General features: G+C 36.3%; 1 protein-coding gene across 4 annotated transcripts in view; it reads right to left on the minus strand.

Moving 5' to 3' along the window:
* LOC120779451 (transcriptional regulator ovo) overlaps window positions 1-18916 on the minus strand; it is a 125705-nt gene that overhangs the window by 77606 nt on the left and 29183 nt on the right. The window lies entirely within an intron of this gene.

The raw sequence follows: 18916 nt of genomic DNA on the forward strand, positions 1-18916 counted from the left end.
ATATGCATAATACAATAAGAAGTATTATTTTTGGCTGCACCGTAGCTATAAGACCCTCACAGGTGTATTTCTGAAATATAAAAAGGTAAACAAAAATATCAATTCTAATTTTTATTGGTTAGTTTGTATGGCAATTTTTTTCGAGATTATACTGTTGCCTTGCACAATGTTCCATGCCAAAGAAAAGAGAATATTTTCCGTAGCTCGTCACGTAGCGACGATAAGTTGAAAAATATAGTTATCGCATTTAAGTGATATCAATGCTTAATGGATAAAGTTAAATAATGTACAATGTAGTACAATGCTTTCATGTTGGTGTTAGTATTTAAACTCTCGCAATACAAGTACATAGTATGTTGCAAAAAAGTATAACAGTTTGGACCACCTAACGGTTGCTTGAAATACTTAATAGATATAGCGTTATATGTAAGCGATCAGGATGACGAGATAAATAGAATTCTGGGTGACTAATTTGGGTAAAATTTTATAGCTCTGTTCCTTTGCAACCTGACGATTGCAACGGAATTGTTACGGTGTAAAAATGTGCGAAATCGGACCACAACCATAACTTTGCATGTTTGAACCAGTTTTCGAAGCATTTTTGACACTCTGAATGAGGTATCTGCAAAACATGCGTCCTGAACGTATTTACCGTCTATTCAGGTGTCGAACGTTGAGCTAATAGCTTATCTTTTACGCACGGAAATAAAAAGAAGTTTTCGGTCCCAAGTCAGGACTCATCAAATTGATGTTTTGAGTACTCAAAAATGCTGTTGCAGTCAGTCGGTATGATGATCAGATCAAACTTTATTGTTCCAGTTGTTCCAAAAAACGGGTAATCATTTGCTTGGAAGTACTTCATGCGCGAACAACTTTTGATGGATTCGGTTCATTTTGAAACACCTGATTTTTACCTTTAGGCGCATAAGCGTAAACCCAAACTGGATTGAGTTCATCGATGCGCTATTGCTAAGTTAATCAACGCCGAAAGTTGTACAAAATATTCGCTCCAAAATTTTCCACACAATTACCGCTCGTATAGTATGCAAAAAGTTTTAAGCATGTATAACATAAAAATGTCAAACTTTACGATAAAGTTGTGAGCTGTCAGATTGCAACACTAGTGTTATCAAATCCCGAAATATAAAAGGCAACCTACGTATGTACTTTTTTATTTTAGTGTGTATAAAGGATGGAGGATGGAGTCATGTATGGAAGTTTACTTGAGAGTGGCCAGAAACGTTTCTTTTACATATGGCCCAAGCAGCTCACGACTTCCGGTCTTTGACCAAGTATTCTCTGGGTAGCCTAAGATCATCCGTTTGAAAGCGAGCCAAAGTGAGAAGGCGAAACATCACCTACGAAGGGTTGTGCACTGGGTTCGGGACCCACCACGTAAAAAAAACGCCCCCAATGAAAACTTACCAACTGCTTCGTATGAGAGACCCCCGTTTTGATGACGACCATTGCAAACGAAATAAGGATTATGATTTGAAGGCATGCATCTAGAATGTCCGGTCCAGGCTGGTTGATGTCCTCGTGAAAATAAAGGCTGACATCACCGCCGTTGAAGAAATATGATGGACGGGACAAGGACTGAGACGAGTCGGTCCTTGTGGCATTTACCACAGTGGCCATATAAAGGAGCGCAAGTTTGGTGGTGGGAGAGAGACCGAGTACTGTCATTCACCCTGGTGGATGAACATCTAACCACAATCCGTATCAAAGGTGCATATCGCTGATTTGCACCCACGCCCCGTTGGAAGAGAAGGACGATGTGACCAAAGCTGCATTCTCATTTGGAGCGCACCTATGAGAGCTGCTCCCGTCCCGATGTCAAAATCGTCCTTGGCGACTTTAACGCCAGAGTGCGCAAGGAGATATCTAAATTCAACCTCCACGAGGAAACATCCCCAAATGGGTTGAGGCTAATCGACTTCGCCGGGGCCCGAAATATGGTTATCTGTAGTACTAGATTCCAGCATAAGAAAATACATCAAGCTATCTGGCTGTCTCTGGATCAAAACACCACCAACCAGATCGATCATGTTGTGATAGACGGAAGACACATCTCCATCTCCATCCGAAACGCGTGAGTATGAAGAGCTTGACAAATCGGCCAGCCGATAGGGGTAATGCTCGAAAATTTTACTAAAAAATGCGGTGACTAACAGAAGGTTTCAAAACCGGAGCATACTCTTGTAGAACCATCAGAGGTGATCAACAAACAAACATTCATCGCACCCGCGACTAGGCACCCACGTCACTGTTGACAGTCATAACTTCGAAGTTGTAGATAATTTCGTTTATTTAGGAACCAGTATATACACCACCAGCAATGTCAGCCTCGAAATCCAACGGAGGATATCTCTTGCGAACAGGTGCTACTTCGGACTAAATAGGCAATTGAGAAGTAAAGTTCTCTCTCGACGAACAAAACCAAACTCTATAAGTCCCTCATTATTCCCGTCCTGCTATATGGTGCAGAGGCATGATGATGAGTCGACGTTGCGAGTTTTCGAGAAAAAAGTTCTGCGAAAGATTTATGCTCCTTTGCGCGTTGGTCACGGCGAATATCGCATTCAATAGAACGACGATCTGTATGAGATATACTACTACATTGACATAGTTCAACGAATTAAAAGACAGCCGCTACGCTGGCTAGGTCATGTTATCCGAATGGACGAAGAAACTCCAGCTCTGAAAGTATTCGACGCAGTACTCGCCGGGGAAAGCAGAGGAAGAGGAAGACCTCCACTCCGTTGGAAGGACCAGGTGGTGAAGGACCTGGTGTCGCTTGAAATCTCCAATTGGCGCCACCTTGCGAAAAGAAGAAACGACTGGCGCACTGTTGTTAACTGGGCGATAACTGCGTAAGCGGTTTCTACGCCAGTACAGAAGAAGTATATAAAGGATCCATTTAAGTTTTGGAAATAAAACTATGCCCAAATAGTGTTTTTAATATGTCTAAATATGTCTAAAAATTGTTAAAGTTGCGTAATAAATTTTGAAGCAGAGTGTTTTTTTTTCAAAAAATTGTGATTCATGGCTCTTGACTAAGTCATTAAAGAGCAATTGTGGTATACCCTGGAAACTCAACAAACATCTAAAAGAATTAGCTTTTGCGAATCATATCACCCTGCTACCTATCAAGAAATCGGACTTGAAGTCGAATTTAGACTAACTTAGTGTCGCTGCAGGTGAACTTGGCCTTAAAATAAACGTGAGAAAATCTGAATTTGTATCAAGTACAAAGCGGCAGATAACAATTTAGGCTTAGAAAAACGGAGCGTTACATGTTAGAACAACGTATCTTTATTATTGAACAATAATGTCATTTAGCCCGCGATATTTCTAGGTCATAATGTCTCTGGCGCATTTAGTTATTGATTTATTGCGCTTTTCGTAGTTTTTAACAATACTGTTATAGTGAGTGGACGAGTTGTGAGTTATCTTCCGATTTCATCCATTTTTACACTGTCGGTAGAAGTTCTTATAAGAATCGTACTCGGAAATTTTTACTGTTGTAATTTAAGTGGTTTAGGAGATATGTACATTAAACTTGTTTGCGGGCGGGGCCACACCCACTTAAAAAAAAAAATTCTGCAGATGCCCCTTTCTAGTGCGATCCTCTGTAGCAAGTTATAACTTTATATCATAATTTAGTGCTTAGTTATGGTACTTTACGTGTTTTCGGTTAATGGCGATTTGTGGGCGTGGCAGTGGTCCGATTACGCCCATCTACGAATTCGAATTTGTGTTTTGTTCTAAGGAACCTGCATGCCAAGTTTCATCGAGATATCTCAGTTTTTACTCAAGTTACATCTTGCGCGGATGGACGGATGGACAGACAGTCAACCTGGTTTTAATTTATACATATATATAACCTTATATCTACCTCGTTTAGATTTATGTGCTACGTACAACCGTTAGCTGAACAAAGCTATAATACTCTGTAGCAACTGTTTTCAAGAGTATAAAAACTACTAAAAGTGTGATAAATCGATAACTGAATACGCAGGAGTGATTACATTTTACCATCGAGTATATGTATATAAGAGGGCCTTAAGGGAGCCGGCGTTGAAATTATACCGTGAGCATGGCAACCACCAAAATCACATATTTCGAGACCTGCCCGACTGATTTGAACCAAGTTTGGTACGTGACTCTGACACTTTTATGCTATAGTGTAGCGACATCGCCTATTTCCAATATAACACAATTTTAAGTTCCATATTTTCTTACACTTTCACTTTTCACTTGATAGAAATCAAGAACCAATTAATATATCACGATGAAACTTTGCACGAATGGTGCCTTTGAGGTGTGCCAAGTTTTGAATAAATATTACCCAAATCGAAACAAAACTTTTGAAGACCATGTGTACTGAATGTATGGACCCAGTGCTTATAGTTGACTTTTTCCAAAAATATTTGTAAATGTGTGAGATAATTGAATTTTGAAGAGAATCCGCTTAGTATGTCTGTTTGCTAAAAATGGGTTTAGTCGGGTTAGTACATTTCTTAGAACTCACACACTTTATATAGTTTTTTAGCTTAAGAAAATTGCTTAAGAAAATTGAGGTGCATCTTTGTGCTTAGAATTAATAAAATTGGGTGAAAGCTTGCCTGGACCCTTTATAACTAACAAGCCTTATATACCTAAAGGTATTCCCCTGGCTTTGATTCTTGCAAGTTGCAAGGGTATAAAACCCGAACGTAGTCCTTCTTTACTTGTTTAATATAAAGTTTTGGCAATACCAACTTAATCGGTTCTGATCTGTGCAAATTTCAAGAAGATAAATTGTTCCGTTATAACTGAACTTAACGCTGCCTTACTTATTACAGTTGTATAGCCGTGTGCTGGCATTTGTGTAAATAAAAAGTAGCAAAGCGTCGTTATTTGTCCCATTTGAAGTGCTTATAAACCAGTGGTCGGCATTTCTTAGCACAATTGTGCAAACTAACTTCACACGTACGCTTACGCTCTGTCGTTCAGTCGTTGTCGAGCCAGCAACGAATTAACATCACGCAAGACTATAGCGCAAAACCAAATATGCCCTGCGAGAAATATTTTATGATTCTAAATGCCTTTGGTGCCATGCAATGCCTTTTTATGTTCCAAGTCTTTTTTAAAGATAATAGGGAATAATATCCTTAAAAGACATTTTGTTAAATTTTCATTATACTAATAATTATTTATAAAATTTGCTTAAATTTAATTCCAATTTCTCACTGGGCTACTTTTTTTTCGTGCTCACCAACACAGTGACAGATCCTCTCATGCCGACCACTGTTATAAACGTATTTTTCTATTCATAAAATAAATTGATATAGTGTAAGTTCGTGTACTTCCTAAACGCTCTGAGGTGATTTGTTTACATTCGTGAAAATATTAATACCCTGAACAGAGTATATTAAGTTTACCACGAAGTTTGTACCACTCAGAAAGACGTAGTATACCAAACGTATAAATGATCAGCATAATGAGCTGATACGATTTAGCCTACCTATATGGATATACGCGACCTAGTTCCTCAGTTTTTGAGATATTGATCTGAAATTTTACATACATACTTTATTCCCCAGAAGATGCTCATTTGTCGCAATCGATATCGAAATCAAGTGCTTATATGGAAAATTATTTCATTTGACGAGCTATCTTAACAAAATTTGTTATGAGTTATTTTCAAAGGCAATGGAACAATCTACGAAGAAATTGTTTAAACCGGGCCACTATAGTCGCCACACAAACTGTACGATTGAATACATGTCCTTGCACGGAAAACTTTATTTTGTGAATTTTTAATTTATGCTTCGCGTGGTTTTCGAATCGATAAATTTTTTTCTGTAAGTTGGTAGTACTGTTAGAGACATCTATGCTAAATTTCACGTCATTATATTTATTACAATTTGAGATAGGCGTCGTTTTGTGAGACTCTAAAAGTGAATTCTTCGATTTTTGCTATGTCTGAATTTATTGAACAAAGAAGTGCGATAATGCACCATCTGGAACTGCATTGGTTATTCGTGATCATTTCGCCACATTTTTAAATAATATCGCGCCGCAACCACTGCATTCGCCTGATTTACTTTCGTGTAACTTCCGGCTATTCAGAAAATTCACATGACCACTCCGAGGACACCGTTTTGACTCAATTGAAGATGTAAAAGCTCACGACAGAAGATTTTTCCAAGTGCTATGGTGGGAAAATTCGTTGGCATCACCTTTTAATTTGATCACAGTAGTATATCTACTTATACATATATGTTATTGTATATGTTTACATAATGAATTTTTTATATATTTTTACAAATCGTGTCTTAATATTGCACTTTACTGTAAATTTTCGTCAACTGTATTTACCGCTTATTAGTTACTATATATTTTCGCGCTATCTTTAACAACAAATAAAGTAAAAAAAAGTTATATATGAACAATTACACAACAACAATGATTATCTTGAAAAATATTACAATGTACTAGAATTGCACTGATAACGAAGCAAACACACTTTATAATAATTTAACAATATTAAAAGAAGAAGAAGTAGTTTTATGGTTTGCAGTCGATGCTAGTTTGAAATATAGATTTTTTAGTGTTGATTTGGAATTGCAGTACAAGTGGAGGATTTAGTTTGAAAGGCAAATGGTCAAATAAATGGACGTCATATTTATATATTTGATCATTTTATTTGACCATTTGCCTTTAAAGCTAAATAATAAAAAATGTAGCCTTACATGCTCACAAGATTTGGATATTCTCATGTTTTGTTCGTAAAACGTATTTCTATTATTATTCCGTTACAACTGTTTTTAAGCAATCCATTAGACTGACGTATGATGTTAAGATGACTAGCTCAAGTCTTTTTTATATTTTTCCATGCATATGTGCATATGTTGACGATCGTAGTAAGCGACTGCATTTAATGTGAAGCAACAAAATATATTATCACTGCCAAACCAAGGAGTGTTTTTCTGGCTAGCACGTATTTCTTATTATGATCAGTACGATTAGACACCGTCAATGGCAGGATAACAACATGACATAAGTATATCGCACCAATTATGTTTATACAAGTACATACATATATGTACATATAAGTACAATTCGTATGCACATTCATTTATCGCTGATAATTTTTAACTGCTTTTTGCGTCGTGAAAGAAAGAGTGTGCAATTTTTAGTTACAAATACAACAATCACAATATTTTAATACTATAATTAATAAACAAATGTTTGTAAAACAGAGGCGCAGTCAAACTTTTTATTGCAGCTTATCCGACATTACACACATTAAAATAAAACCAATTTTGCATAAACCCATCTCCTGTTCTTTGCATCTTTGGCGAATTATACACGAAATTTTCGAGCGGAACATAAGTACATATTAACATTAGATTTCTGTGTATTGTTTTTGGATGAATAATCTTTTGTGATGTATTCTCAATGTTTGGTTAGCAGCCATCTGCCAAGTTAAGTTCTGGTTAACTTAACCAATACTTCTTCTTTCGGTAAAGAACCTTTTTTTAACTAGAACTTAACTGACAGATTGCTGCTAACTAGACAGTGAGAAAATTGCCGTTATCAAACCCCACAAACAATGCACTTTTCTCTATGTACAATTGCAGACTTTTGGCAATGCAATTTTTTCTTCCATAACTTTGTTGATTTATGATAAAAAAATGGTTTGTTTTACTTTATAGTGACTAGAAAAATTATTAGAAAAAAACCTGTATCACCACAATTTTGTGAAAACGATAAACGGGCAGTGTGTAGACTTTTGTTCGCCACTGTATCTATTGTAAAAAGAACAAAACTATTTAAATAATAAAAGAATATGTGCCACATGAAAATACAAGTGGGAATCTCTACTTTCGAAGCTTTTAAACGATGCTTCAAGGCATTTTTTCAATAACTGTTTTACTATTTTCTTCTTTACATCTAGCGATGCCTCAGCCAAACACGAAAACAGCTGCTACAATATGTACCCACTGATTATATTGCTTATATGTAGTTATGTGTCAACAAATATGTTTGTGCTAGGCTTGACACATGTTAGATGTATGAGGATCTAGAAACGTACTTAAATGTACATATGTATGTAGTTGTCCAGACGAGGCTGAGCTAATAAAATAATAAAAAAATTGTAAAACTACGTTAATACAAAATGTATACAATATAAGGCTAATAGGAAGACAGCAAAATATCTTAAACCACTTGTGAGTAGAGAGACATTACGCAGCTGTGAAACACCTTGACAAATTCTGAAGCTGACATATCGGGTGATTTTTTAAGAGCTTGATAACTTTTTTTAAAAAAAAAACGCCATCTTGTTGAAACCACATGAGTCAACATTTAAATGAAATTATCTTCAAAAAGTAAATGTCATGAACCAATCTAACGTTTCAAATAAAGAACCGATGAGATTTTGCAAATTTTATGCGTTTTTTTTTTTTAAAAAGTTATCAAGCTCTTAAAAAATCACCCGATATAATAATTTAATAATTCTGGCACAGTGATTTTCATATCAACAGGATTCAGTCTAATAATATTTGGCTTAAAAATCTGGGTTTTGCAAATTTGTTGTTTATTATTGGGAACTACAATTTTGGTATTGCGCATTGCATTCTCTCTCACAATAGATTATTGTACTCTTTCATCTGTGTACGGTATACATTATCCAATTTTTATCCTAATTCATAATTTTCTGAATTATTTGTATTATATTATGCTCATATACATAAGTATATACATATTTGTATATTACATACTATATACTGATGTATACTCTTATATTACATACCCTGAATAATATTCAAAGGAAAAAAAAAATACTTTTTTTGCGAATTTATTTCTTAAATATGTATTGAGCAATTTTATAAGCTGGTAACAGAGCTTCCCCTAGAACGTCTTGAGAAAAAACACTTTGCGGTGTTCCTCATAACTCGGCTGGAAATTATCCAAAAATAAACAAGTAAGGAAGGGCTAAGTTCGGGTGTCACCGAACATTTTATACTCTCGCATGGTAAAGTGATAATCGAGATTTCATTATCCGTCATTTACATATTTTTCAAATACCGTATTTGTGTAAAGTTTTATTCCGCTATCATCATTGGTTCCCAATGTTTATACTGTATTATACAAAGAAGGCATCAGATGGAATTCAAAATAGCTTTATATTGAAGAAGGCGTGGTTGTGAACCGATTTCAGCCATATTTCGTACATGTCATCAGGGTGTTAAGAAACATTATATACCGAATTTCATTGAAATCGGTCTAGTAGCTCCTGAGATATGCTTCTTGGTCCATAAGCGGCGGCGCCACGCCCATTTTCAATTTTTAAAAAAAGCCTGGGGCAGCTTCCTTCGCCACTTCTTCCGTAAAATTTAGTGTTTCTGACGTTTTTTGTTAGTCGGTTAACGCACTTTTAGTGATTTTGAACATAACCTTTGTATGGGAGGTGGGCGTGGTTATTATCCGATTTCTTCCATTTTTGAACTGTATATGGAAATACCTGAAGAAAACGACTCTGTAGAGTTTGGTTGACATAGCTATAATAGTTTCCGAGATATGTACAAAAAACTTAGTAGGGCGGGGCCACGCCCACTTTTCCAAAAAAATTACTTCCAAATATGTCCCTCCCTAATGCGATCCTTTGTGCCAAATTTCACTTTAATATCTTTATTTATGGCTTAGTTATGACACTTTATAGGTTTTCGGTTTCCGCCATTTTGTGGGCGTGGCAGTGGCTCAGATTTTGCCCATCTTCGAACTTAACCTTCTTATGGAGCCAAGGAATACGTGTACCAAGTTTCATCATGATATCTCAATTTTTACTCAAGTTACAGCTTGCACGGACGGACGGACAGACGGACGTACAGACGGACGGACAGACGGACGGACAGACAGACATCCGGATTTCGACTCTACTCGTCGCCCTGATCACTTTGGTATATATAACCCTATATCTGACTCTTTTAGTTTTAGGACTTACAAACAACCGTTATGTGAACAAAACTATAATACTCTCGTTAGCAACATTGTTGCGAGAGTATAAAAACCAAGAAAAATTAGTCCAATTATAATCAAATCTTCCCCCTATGATAGATCTTTTTTAGCACTTATGCTGAAAAAGCTGTTATTTTAAACAATGGGGGAGGTATTTTATATGTCAAAATTGTGAACAAGTTTTTAAATGAATCGGCCAAGTAGTTGTTAAATGACCGTGAACACGGACTTTGAAAAAGTAGTTTTGTGAAAACCGCGTCTAAAGTTTATGAACTAAAAATGTGACTACAAAAAAAAACTACTTTATATTGTCAAACCCTAACCCCTCCCTTAACCACAGCATCCAACTATATATACCTTTTACTGGTGGTAGCATTCTAAATTCGTTTGCGACTATTTCGAAAGTTGGCCGAATCTGGAAAACAAATCGAAAGTCACTCTCTCCGCGAATGCAAAAAGAAGCATTTTTGATAACTAATAACGTAAAGCTTTTTCTAACTATTCAATATTTATTGCGATATTTTGATCGTGTGCATGTTACACCTTCCCTCGAGCCCCGGAGTTCTCGAGAGGGCCTGAATTTTCCAAAAGATTAAGAAAATGGATAAAAATTAGGAAGCTTTAGATGATTGATTAATTTGAACATTTATTTAAGCGTTGCGATTACCAATAAATAAACGTTTTGCTGCTTTTGTAGATTGCCACAAAGAAACCAGCAAAGCTATTTCCGCTTTAATTTTCAAAGCATTCAGCCGTAAATTTGAAGGTCCGCACAATTACATCCGACGTATAAATAAGTATGTTATTCTTTCGTGTTATGTTGATTTTGGATGGAGTCGACTCTGCCGAATGCTTTCCTTCAGCAATAACATTTTTGGTGTCGTTCACGCACCGTTGAGAACAAAACGTTTGGATATTATGAAATCCAAAGAACCTAATTCACTTCAGTGTCTTTCCAATACAAGCTGGTCTGCCAGAATCGATGCTAAGTTGAAAAACGCTTTGAAGGAAGTTAAAAACCACAAACTTACGTCAGAAACTCGTCGAAATGTTGATAGAATTTTGAAATATATGAGTAAATTTGAATGCCTTTATATGTTTTGCAACCTTCAGTCAATCAATGAAAAAAATGACGTAAAAAAAATCAAACGAAATCGTTCTCATTTCTATGGCAATTCGGTGATATGAATGAAAATGAACTTAACACGCCTGCAATAAATTTTGCAAAAAAGTATTCCCTTGATGTATCTGAGAAGTTATCCAATGAAGCAAGTCACCTCAGGCACGTTTACGATTCAAATTTTAAAATGCTCATCACATCTTATTGAATACCATAAATGCTCGAATATTATTCCAAATATTTGTATCGCTTTGAGACTGCGTAGTATTTGACTTATTCTTCTAAAACGTTGAAGAAGTAAATGAGAAGATCGTTAAAAAAATTTATAGATTATTAGAAATATTTCTATAGGGAGGGGTCCATTTGACGTGGACCAGGATTTTCTCCCGACAGCCTTATCATGGTCAATATATTGAATGTGTAGCAGCCGCTTAACAATTGAGTTTTTTGATAGGTTTGAAAACGTCTAATGCTAAAATTGTACCTCGCGAATGCTTATTTGTAAGCACCTTTGGCAGGTGTGTAATTACTTTGACTTGTAGACGCACATATGTACATATAATGCATTGTATATACGAATGGCTCTACGTATGTATCTGTCAAAAGTGTGTTCAGAACAAAAATAAAAACAAAACGAAAATCATGCGTGTTCCACGCATATTCACGCATAGTTTTCGTTTTGCGTTTATTTTTGTACTTTCATTCGTGATCACATACTCCTATTAAAAGCTCTTCTACGCTTTCAGTGATCTGCCGCTCAACCGGCAAACCTAACGAACGACTTGACTTGACTACTTACCCATTTAAAATTTGTCTCAATTAATTTAAAATTTCTTTGCAGGAAATTGAAATGCTGTAGATATATAAATTTATTACATACTTTGTTGTTATGTTCCAGTATTAGCCAAGCTATTTTCTCGGTTTTTTACATTGTTATATTTTTTAACATACACTTTCAAGGCTCCACCTGTTGCCAGCACTCCTGGTTACTGTTATTGCTTTACTTGTTTATTGTTTTGCTTACTGCGCTGAGAACTTTACTCCTAAGAGCCTATAATACACACTCATTTCGAAACGCCTGCACAAATGCTTAAGTACTAAGCGTTAACGGCTCTCCGATTTTAGTTGAGCCTGAAAGCGTTCTCCGTCACGTAGCCGCGCCGTGATACGTTCTACCAATATGCTGGCGTCTCGTGCGTGCGATTAAGCGGGCTTTACTAAACACAGAAATAAACATAACTGACATTCAAACCGACACCTGTCGGCCATCCAGCGGTCTATTACAACTGCAGAAGTGCAAGGCAGTGTATATGAACTCGGACATACATATTTACATATGTAAATCTTATAATGTGTGCGAAATGCAGTGCTAAGCAACCAACTAATGAGAATGAAGCAAAGAAAATTATATGGACATATGTATGTACATATATGTGGGTATGTGAATGCATAATCGATTATAGGCTCTTATGTATGTATATACATCAAGTGTATGTATGTATGCACTCAACGCAAAACTGTTTAATGCATTCTCATCAGACAGTTTCTACTGCTAAGAAGTTTCTCTTTATTTCGCAACGTATAGAAATGGAAGCGCTCTGAGAAAGGGCAGCAGGAGATGTTAGAGCAAAAAGAGCCCTAGATAAATGAGTATTTAGACCAGTGGTCGCATGAGAGGATCTGTCACTGTGTTGGTGAGCACGAAAAAAAAGTAGCCCAGTGAGAAATTGGAATGAAAATTAAGCATCTAATCTAAATAATTAATAGTATAATGAAAATTAACAAAATGTCTTTTAAGGATATATTCCCTGTTATCTTTAAAAGACTTGGAACATAAAAGCCATGGCACCAAAGGCATTTAGAATCATAAAATATTTCTTGCAGGGCATATTTGGTTTTGCGCTATAGGCTTGCGCGATGTTAATTCGTTGCTGGCTCGACAACGACTGAACGATAGAGCGTAAGCGTACGTGTGAAGTTAGTTTGCACAATTGTGCTAAGAAATGCCGACCACTGATTTAGACTGGTTACCGATTTACAGCATATTTCGACATACATATGTATGTTTATACATATATGTACATATGTATGTTTGTCATTGAATGAGTTCTCTTATAAAGAGTTTGGGCTAGATCGAAATGTTGCTGTACGTCGAGCAGCGTCTAGCAACAAGTTTCCATTTGCTTAATCACATATAAATTGGCCTCTTATCAGACAACCTGTATATGTACATATGTTTATTTATAAACAAACTTAACCCCAGAACAAAATGTGTGCAAAAATGTTTGTTTCGCAGCTAAGAAAATGTTGCTTTCAAATTTTATTTAAAACTAAAATAAAGTACGTTCCCGGTTTCAACTTATGACTGCAGTTCTTAGCATTAACTTATGAATGTTCAATAGAAGAAACAATTGATGATTGTTTTGCAATATTACCAAATGTATTCCAGTTAATTGCCCCAATTCAGATCAGCAGGCGTCGTGATCACCAAATCCGACGATGACAAAAAACGTCCCAGGAATAAATGACCGCATATAGCCATGGACGTGCTACCCAACACCCAACCATTATATTCTTCACATCTACTTGTACTATACAGCTTAAAAAAGGTTAGACGCATGTTCACTTATTCGTCGGTTCGTTCGTTTTCCTAGTATCTACTCGGCTGCGCGGTCACTACTCGGTACGTTATTCAACAGTTGGCGAAAAGGCGGGCAACTGAGAAACCAGGCAACTAGCCCACTTAGCAGTCCATAACCAGCAGGCTGCCAGAGGCACGCTTACAATTTTTACCACTATGCATGGTGAGGTACCGGACATTAGTAGTTGTTTCGTCATAGGACGTTTCTCTGTATAGGTGTTGATTAATTTCAGCCTTGCATTGCAGCCATATGTATGTAACTCCTGGCGAAGTTGTGTTGTTTGTTTGGTTGGTCGGCAGGCATCCCAATAGAAAAAAAACTATTGGTGGCACATTGCTAGTTGAACATGCACTGCGCGCTGGTTGGCTGCCGACATCGTTTGCCTACACGTACACAACCGTAACGGCAAATGCCTTGCAATTTTTTTCGCGTTATTCAATACGATGTTGTATATAATGAATAAATGGTTGGCTGACTGGTTGGATGTCGCCAAGGATGGTCAGACGTTGCAGTTGTACAATTACGATATAGACAATAGACAAAGTCACGCTGTTTCATGCTGTTATATGAAACACCAAAAAATTTCCCACAACTGAGTAGTAAAAACTATTGCAATTGCAGGTATTATAAAAAACAGGTCTTGCATATAGAAGTATACTTTCATACACAACTGTATATAGTCTGTATATACCCTATATACAATATGCACTTATTATACATATTTGTTGTACGCAGAAGTAAATTTGCAGTTTATTGTGATGTTTAATGGGGTAAAGACATACATATGTATGTAAAAAGTTGTGCCTACATACTATAAATAAAAATATTGTTCGAAAATTGTATAGGTATTTGCGACACATATTAAAAAGGCTAAAAGCTTCGGTTGCACTGAAGCTAGAATATCTTTTACACATAAAAGCAGTTTCCATAAAAATTTATTCAAAGTTCATAGCGTTACTTTTGACAATATTCGTGAAGATAGCATTCCATATAACAACTTCCTGGGGAGCAAGGGACGTGTGTAAATCGACCGATATCTCGAAAACTGAGGTACTAGTTCGCGTACTGACAGATGGACGTGGTTAAAACTTATCATCCTGATCATTTATTTGCATATTTTATAAGGTCTCCGACGTTTCTTTCTCAGTATTAAAAAACCACAGAAGAAATTCTCAAAGTGAAAACATCTATATAAATAAAAATGAATACCAAAAATGTATGTACGCGCATAACTCAATAACGCCTGGACCAATTTGGCCAATTCTTTTTCTTAAATGTTTGTTGAAGTTCAAAGATGGTTTTTACGGCGAGAAAAATTCGAATAGTTTCCGGAAAACCCCTAAAAACAGCCCTTTTCTTTTCCCCATACAAACGTTACAATAAATATGAATGTTTGTTTGTTAGTAACACTAAGAGAACGGTTGAACCAATCTTAATGAAATTTTTAAAGGTTGTTTGTTGTGGATCGGGAAAGGTTTAGAAACAAAATACCTTATACTTTCATGAGGAGAAGTCGGAAAATTGGACAATTCCAAAAAGTAACATTTTCCATACACATTTTTTTCAATTTTTGTTTGTTTTTGTTTTTCAATATTTTGATTTGTAAATTATTTGAATCGTTCAATTGCGGTCGCTTACTTTTTTATTCCGGCTATCCAAAGGAAAAATTATTGAAAATTATTCAGTGAAAACTTTATGTATGTTTGAGACGATGTGATCAATTACAGATTGAAATTTGTTACGAAAGCCTTACGAAGAGGTGGCGCTAATATTGGTCGGCGTTCTTTTGCCATCAACGTATGGCAGCCCAAAGAAAAGGCAGAAGTACTCCCAAAATGCGATGACATACGTGCGGAATTATGGATCGCGGTCAATCAGCTAGCGATCGTAACGATATCACAGCACGACTTTTTAAACAATAGCTGCGATGTTTGATGGTCTTTATCTTGAAGCAACCTATGGTATATATGATGCTGTTAGATGCTGAATGTGTTCTGTTGAGTAGCAAAAAAGAGGTTTGCCGCACGCACACATTCTTCTTTGGATGCAGATGGTGATTACACCAGATCAAATTGATGAAATCATTTGAGCGGAAATTCCTGATTCAGAGATAGATCCAGAATTATAGGAAGTGGTGAAAATCAATATGGTTCATGGACCTTGCGAACCTTACAATCCCACTTTGGTTTGTATGTTTGACAATAAATGCACGAAACACTACTCATGTGCTTTTCTTTCGGAAACGAAAATGGGAAATGATGGATATTCACTGTATCGGCGTCACTCACCAGACGACAATGGCAGAACATTTAGCATTTAGAGGCGTGAATATCGACGTTAACAACACATCGAAGTTGACAACACATGGGTCGTACCATATTCGCCCCTTTTGTTTAATTCACATTCAAAACTCATGTCAATGTTGAATATTGCAGATTGGTGTAATCGATCAAATACGTTTGCAAGTACGTCACCAAAGAAAGCAACATAGCGGTTATTGGCCTTGAACGATACGAGATCAGCAGTATCAAATGGGTCGATATGTGAACTGCAATAAAGCGCTTTGTAGGATATTTACTTTTGCAATTCATGAAAGTTTTCCGACTGTTTTGCGTCTCGCGGTTCAACTTCATTTAAGTCATCGCGTATTGTGAATGGTACAGTGTGTGCAACATTTTGAGAAGCATGCCAGCAGTAGCATTTGCTGGAACATGATAATCACTGAAACAGACGAAGGACAATGCGATAGTACTTCGCATGCCACTGAAGATTCGCATACTTTTCGCGAAGATCATTTCGACTGTATCAGCCTTTAAATTCGCGTTAATTATGGGATACGAAAAAATTACATTGCCGATGACATTTTACATTGTATTCGCTAAGAATTGAAATGGGCAAATTTCGGTTGATACTTCCAGTGGTTTTGATATCAATTTCACCTCCTTTTGTCCAATTCACTTCAACGGAGAGATGAACTCATCACGAATGTTTATCGAACATTGGCCCAAATTATCGTAACTGCGATAGCTTGAGTGCACGAACAATTTTAGCTGCCAAAATTACCGATGTTAGTGATTTAAACTGGAAGATTCAAAGTCAAGTTCCGGGAGGTTTGCGCTGATATAAATCGATCGATCGTCTTGACAATGAAGACGAAACCGTAAAGTGTCCAGTGGAATTTAAAAAATCTTTGGAGAGGCTTAGTATGCCCCAGCATCATTTGCGTCTTAAAGTTGGATCTGTCATTATTATGTTTCGCAATCATCATGCGCCGAAACTGTGTAATGGAACCCGACTGATTATGACGCAGTTATCGAATACAAGGGACAGCCATTTCAGTTCAAACGTATTCAATTTCCAGGGAGAATTGCCCTTGCGTTGACAATCAACAGGACACAAGGAAATCGGGAAATGCTATGTTTTTCACACGGCCAGATATATGTGGTGTGTTGACGAGTTGGAAACCCATCTTCTCTATATATTTACGCACCAGAACAGAAATCAAAAAGTTATGTTTATTAAGTTGCGCTACATAAAAAAAATGTAGAAAAATCGTAAATAAATCATTTTCGACAGAATATAATTTCAACTTTTTTTCATTTCAAAACACATAATTTCACGCAGGGCAACGGCTGCGGGGTCAGCTAGTTTTAATATAAAATACTCCTTTCTACGTGCCTAACATATGAAAGGATTTAGTTTGTAATGCCGGTATACAAGAGTAAATAAATTGAAATGTGCATTCGTTTCCGTATTTAAATACTCTTTTTATAAAGGCAAGGAATTTTTCGATATTTAAAATAAAATATATTAACAAACAAATATTTTGGTATAAAACCATATGTTTGTTGTAATTTAGTTTACGTAAAGCAAAAGTGTTTCAACAAGTAATTTAAAGCAGAATGCATTAAATCAAAAATTTAAAACCGGCTGCCGTATATGAGAACGACCAATAGAGTGTATGTTACTAACAGTTTAAGGCAGGCACATAAAATATAAAAAAACAGGTAATTACTTTATACTCTTGCAACCAGTTGCTACAGAGTATTACAGTTTTGTTCACCTAACGGTTGTACGTATCACCTAAAACTAGTCGAGATAGATATAGAATTACATACTTATATATAAATAAATGATCACTAAATTAAGATATAACACTGTAATTTGGCAAAGGAGATCACAATAGCAAGGTGCACCTGTTGAAAAAAATTTTTTACAAGTGGGCGTGGCCCCGGCCTCAAACAAGTTTAATGTGCATATATCCTAAACCACTTAAGCTACAATAAGCAAATTCGCCCAGCACGAATATTACAAGAACTACTCCCGATAGTGAGAAAACCGATGGAAACCCCGCTCACGGGATGCGGTACTGTTAAAAACTACTAAAAGCGCGATAAATCAATAACTAAATGCGCCAGATTTAAAGCAGGGATAGTATGACAAGACTTTATAGGGGCCGGGGTAAAAATTGGACGATGGGCGTGGCACTGCCCACTTTTTGTTGAAATCCCATATCTAGGTTCAAATTGTTCAAATCCAACCAAAACTGTTCAAGACCCTAAGTACCGAATATGTGGACCCCAGTGCCCATAGTTGACTTTTGATCAAAAATATCGGACAATGTGTGAGACACGCAATAGAAATTCAGACAGTATCCTTTCCTGCACAAGTAATTCTGTGTATCCAAAACTGGTGAAATTGGGTCAATACTTCCCTGAGCCCCTAATATAAAGATTTTCGAACTTCGTGGTGACTTTATGCTGGATATATCGGCCAATATTTAAGTTAACTCAATGAAAATTTTAGAACGTGCCTAAAATGGATACAAATGGGCGAAATCTTGACCTAGACCCCATATAACTTTGTTTTCAAACATCCGGCTGATTTTGTATAATGACTATGTATAATGATTTTCGTTTTTCTAACAAATCTTGTGTATAAGTAACATATGGTATTTATATAAAATTATTATTATATATTATTATATATTATATTCCGATCCTCTGGTTGACGTTTTACATCGTAAGGTATTTCCCTGGCTTTGATTCCTGCAAGTTGTAGGAGTATAGAATGTTCGGTTGCTCCAGAACTTTGCCATTTCTTACTTGTTTTTCGTAATCATGTGTATTAGATATAGAAAAAT

This window comes from Bactrocera tryoni, unplaced genomic scaffold (genome assembly GCF_016617805.1).
Source record: "Bactrocera tryoni isolate S06 unplaced genomic scaffold, CSIRO_BtryS06_freeze2 scaffold_11, whole genome shotgun sequence".
Classification (NCBI taxonomy): Eukaryota; Metazoa; Arthropoda; class Insecta; order Diptera; family Tephritidae; genus Bactrocera; species Bactrocera tryoni.